Raw genomic sequence first — 5407 nt, forward strand, 5'->3', positions numbered from 1 at the left:
CAGCTTCTCAAGTCTCAGCAGGTGGGTCTCTCGGCATTCTGTGTCCTAAATCTCGCCAGGAAGGTCTTAGGTCTAGAGTCAAGTGGTTGGGTTGTAACAGAAGTATTAACCTCCCTGGCGGTATTCCCAAGTGTAGCTCGGGGTAAAGTTTCAGTACCACAAGCGGTAACCCCGAGCTACACTCGGGAATACCATGAGGCGTTGCTCCACGATCCCTCGGTCACTTACCTTGTCCTGCGCTCCCGCGATGTCCCTCCTGCAGTGTCCCCGGCAATGTAATCCGGCGGATGCCGGCATCTGTAATCTGGGTTCCATTCCCTGCGAGCGTCGGGACGTACGGGGGATGGAACTGGCGGGAAATTTGAAAGTTGAAAAAGTGACATTCACTAAAATCACTAAAATCACATAGTATAACATTACTACTTCTCGGCATTTTGGCTAAGATCAAGTGTAGTATCTGTTCTTATCAGTGTCCAGTGGGGGGCGCTCCACCATCATTCCTGCTTGCGGGGATGGTTGGTTGTATAGTACCCCTGCTGGAATGATGGGGTCCTGATGATTAGTACAGGCTGGAATTGAAATGTGATCTATGGGAGAGGTTTTGGAGAAATTAAAAATGAGTCCAAGGTTCCACCTCCTGATAAGAGGGAAGCATTTCTGCCGCTATGGTCCAGGATGGTGCTGGTCAGCTGTCAGTGAAGGGCATGTCTACTGCACCAGTGGACAAACCACATGTGATGGAAGGGCCGAGCATGGACCAGAGATCAGCAGAGATCCTGACCAGGGCTCAGACGGATGTGCATAAAGAAATCAGGGTCACTGCGCCAAAAAGAGGTTTATGTAGCAGGTCTGATAACACCCCTGAATACAGGGACAAGTTGTATGTGAAAACTGGCAAAATGGATCAGAAGAAAGCTGACCTGTTCAGGATCGGGATACAGATCCAAGTGCTGTAGGAAAAGTTATAATGGTGGGACAGCCGCCTGCAGAGTGCATGACACCAGGTGAGGTGGCATCTTGTGAGGTTCCCGTGGGTGATGGCTGCCCTATGGTGTGTGCCATCTACAGACACTGCCCTATGGTGTGTGTGCCATCTACAGACACTGCCCTATGGTGTGTGTGCCATCTACAGATGCTGCCCTATGGTGTGTGTGCCATCTACAGATGCTGTCCTATGGTGTGTGCCATCTACAGACACTGTCCTAACAAACACTGACAGGAGTTCTGACAAAGCTGTGGATGATTCTGACCATGAGAAAAAATACAAGGCCCTTGTAAATGTTGATATTTATGATGATGATGAGGAAGAGTGCGAGGCACTGGTAAATGTCAATCATTTAGTTTCTGTGGGTGACCATAAGCCCAATGATGGACCTGAAGGTCACGTGGACATGCGTGTTGATAACCCTGAAACATGTGATGTGGGGGGTAATGATGCGGCAGACACAGCTGAGATAAAAGCTGCAGGAGAATTACGCCCCCTACAGGTTCAGGAGGGAAGTCTGGGAAGGGAAACTTTAAATGGCTTATCTGCCCCGAGGGAAAACTTGAAGGAAGTGGAATATGTAAAGAGGTCCCCTGACATAAAAACATCTGAAGGGCAAGACAATTGGGCTGTCCTTCAGAAGGAGAGTAGGATTGCTGTCATCTGAGAATGTCAGGGACAAGAGGAAGCATGCAGTGTACGGGGGGGCAGAGCTAAGTTTAGTCAGTAAGAAGATGCCTGTACATAGAATGCAGAGAGGGACTAAGGGAACCCCAATAAAAGAGCCCACACTTCTGTTTAAAAGTGTGACCCCTTCAAAGGTAAAGGGAAACCGGCTGTTGAAAGTGCAGCGTAGCTTTAATGTTCTCCGACATCTAAAAGTCAGGTGTCATCCTCATCCTCAGAAAGGTGCCAAGGTTTGGAAGTTCCTTAATGGGAAGGTGACTTGGGTGGCCCCAAGGAAAATAGAGAAGCAACGCTTTTGGAAGCGAACCCGTAAAAAGGCGCAGTGTCTTCATAGAGCCCAAGTCCGTGTAGTAGGAGAACACAGGGAAAGTCGCCTCGTAAGACAGGAAGGAAATCTCCCTTTGAAAGCGATGTCAGTCAGGAATGGGCTCATATGGGGGACAGCTGGAACAGAGGTGCCAAATTAAAGAGTTTGGGCTTGTGTGTTCTGCCCCCTACAGGATCAAAACAAAGGGGGGGATATGTGGCAGTGCGGTATCCTGCCATGGTGGAAATCACGGTGGTGACCAAGGATTCTCAACTATACAGGTTGAGGGGCTCCAGGTAGTTCTCGTAATGCAGAGGAATCTGGTTTATCAGTTTCCTCTTTGGTTTGTAAAGCCTGTTTTGGGACCCGGGGCCTGGAGATTTCTAAGTGATTTGGGAGGGATGAAATCTCCAGTCCTGGGTCCAGGTTTTGAGAGCAGCCAGCACACTGATTGTACAGGTGTGTGCAGGCCTTTTTGTAGAGGCTCAAACCATGATTCTGGGCTCCACCCCGGCAGACAGGAGTCAGGAGGGCTCCACCCCGGCAGACAGGAGGGCTCCGCCCCGGCAGACAGGAGGGCTCCACCCCGGCAGACAGGAGTCAGGAGGGCTCCACCCCGGCAGACAGGAGTCAGGAGGGCTCCACCCCAGCAGACAGGAGGGCTGCACCTCGGCAGACAGGAGGTCGCTGCCTTGGAGTCAGGTGGGCTTCACCTAGTAGAGGTGGAAGCCAGAGTAGCTGTGTGCTAGAGGCATTTTGGATAGAGTCTGCAGGAGACAGACGTAAATTGCATTTGTTGGATGATGGATATCTCTGCGTGGGAAGCATTTTTGTTATTGAGCTTTCGTTTAAGTAAAATTGGGCTAAAAGGCCTTTGAAAAGAAGAAGCGAGTTGCTGTGTGCTTTAAAAAAGAAAGCTCTACCATTCTGATGCGAGTTCCCACTATATATATATATATATATCTCTCTCCCAGAAGTGAGTTCCCCCCTCCCCCGGACTGTATACAATGTGTGTGTGTGTGTATATATACAGTATCCCCCAGAAGTGAGTCCCCCCTCACATTTGTGTCAATATTTGATTCTCTCTTTTCATGTGACAACACTGATGAAATGACACTTTGCTACAATGTGACGTAGTCAGTGTACAGCTTGTATAACATGGAAATTTGTTGTCCCCTCAAAATGATTCAGGTGTTCCAATCACCTCTATGGCCAGTACATACATCCAATGTACAAACAGGTATTACCAGCAAAGGGACCAACAAGAGTCCTGGTGGATTTGTGAATATTTACCCAGGTTTATATATTGCCAAAAGTATTGGGCCAGCCCTCCATATCATGTGATTCAGGTGCTCCAATCCCCTCCATATCATGTGATTCAGGTGTTCCAATCCCCTCCAAATCATGTGATTCAGGTGTTCCAATCCCCTCCATATCATGTGATTCAGGTGTTCCAATCCCCTCCATATAATGTGATTCAGGTGTTCCAATCCCCTCCATGGACACAGGTGTATACAATCAAGCCCCTAGACATGCAGACGGCTTCTACAAACATTGGTGAAAGAATGGGTCGCTCTCAGGAGCTCAGTGACTCCAAGCGTGGTCCCGTGATAGGTGGCCACCTGGGCAATAAGTCCATCTGTGGCATTTCCTGGCTACTAAATATTCCACGCTCAACTGTTAGTGGGATTATAACAAAGTGGAAGCAACTGGGAGCAACAGCCACTCAGCCACCAAGTGGTAGGCCACGTCACATGACAGGGCGGGGTCAGCGCATGCTGAAGCGCACAGTGCGCAGAAGTCGCCGACTGTCTGCAGAGTCAATAGCTAAAGACCTCCAAACTTGGTGTGGCCTTCAGATGAGCCCAACAACAGTGCGTAGAGAGCTTCATGGAATGGGTTTCCATGGCCGAGCAGCTGCATCCAAGCCTTCCATCACCAAGTGCAATGCAAAGCGTTGGATGCCGTGGTGTAAAGCACGCCGCCACTGGACTCTAGAGCAGAGGAGGCGTGTTCTCTGGAGTGACCAATCACGCTTCTCTGTCTGGCAATCCGATGGACGTATCTGGGTTTGGCGGTTGCCAGGAGGACGTTACTTGACTGACTGCATTGTACCAAGTGTAAAGTTTGGTGGAGGGGGGATTATGGCGTGGGGGTGTTTTTCAGGGGTTGGGCTTGGCCCCCTAGTTCCAGTGAAGGGAACTCTTAAGGCGTCAGCAAACTAAGACATGTCGGACAATTTCATGCTCCCAACTTTGTGGGAAGAGTTTGGGGATGGCCCCTTCCTGTTCCAATATGACTGCGCACCAGTGCACAAAGCAAGGTCCATAAAGACATGGAGGAGCCAGTTTGGGGTGGACCCAGGATGGCCTCTCTAATCCTCTGAAACTCCATACCCCAGTATGTCCGGTCAGCCCCCACCCTGTCTGCCTTTAGGCAATCTTTGAAAACTCACTGATGAAGATGAAGCTCTAATGAAGAAGGGACCCCCATTGAAATGCGTCAGCGTCACTCTGAGAGTCTCCCCTTCCCATGGGATTGACCTCAACCCCATAGAACACCTTTGGGATGAATTAGAGCGGAGACTGTGAACCAGGCCTCCTCCCCCGACATCAGTGCCTGACCTGACAAATGTGCTTCTGGAAGAATGGTCCAACCTTCCCATAGACACCCTCCTAAACCTTGTGGACGGCCTTCCCAGAAGAGTTGAAGCTGTTATAGCTGCAAAGGGCGGGGCCAACTCAATATTGAACCCTACGGACTAAGACTGGGGGGCCATTAAAGGTCATGTGCGTGGAAAGGGCGGGGCCAACTCAATATTGAACCCTACGGACTAAGACTGGGGGGCCATTAAAGGTCACGTACATGGAAAGGGCGGGGCCAACTCAATATTGAACCCTACGGACTAAGACTGGGGAGCTATTAAAGTTCATGTGCGTAGAAAGGGCGGGGCCAACTCAATATTGAACCCTACGGACTAAGACTGGGGGGCCATTAAAGGTCAAGTGCGGGGAAAGGGCGGGGCCAACTCAATACTGAACCCTACGGACTAAGACTGGGGGGCCATTAAAGGTCATGTGCGTGGAAAAGCAATACTTTTGGCAATATAGTGTGTGTAGCTACACACAGAAACTGGGACCAGACCACCCATATACAGTTGCAAGAAAAAGTATGTGAACCCCTTGGGATTACGTGGAGTTTTGCATGAATTGGGCATAAAATGTGCTCTGAACGTCATCTAAGTCACAACAATAGAAGAACACAGTCTGCTAAACATAATACTACACAAACATTAGATGTTGCCATGGTTTAATTGCACATAACATGTAAACATTCAGAGTGCAGGGAGGAAAAAGTATGTGAACCTTTGGACTTAATAACTGGTTGACCCTCCTTTGGCAGCAATAACCTCAACCAAACGTTTCCTG

The 5407-nt window shown here is 49.5% G+C and overlaps 1 pseudogene; it reads left to right on the top strand.

Annotated features, from left to right (window-relative positions):
- The first annotated feature begins 418 nt into the window (after window positions 1–418).
- LOC149427729 (U2 spliceosomal RNA) lies at window positions 419–566 on the top strand (annotated as a pseudogene).
- The last annotated feature ends 4841 nt before the right edge of the window (window positions 567–5407 follow it).

Source organism: Staurois parvus, unplaced genomic scaffold (assembly GCF_062004578.1).
Source record: "Staurois parvus isolate SC_StPar_1 unplaced genomic scaffold, SC_StPar_1.0 ptg003538l, whole genome shotgun sequence".
Lineage (NCBI taxonomy): Eukaryota > Metazoa > Chordata > Amphibia > Anura > Ranidae > Staurois > Staurois parvus.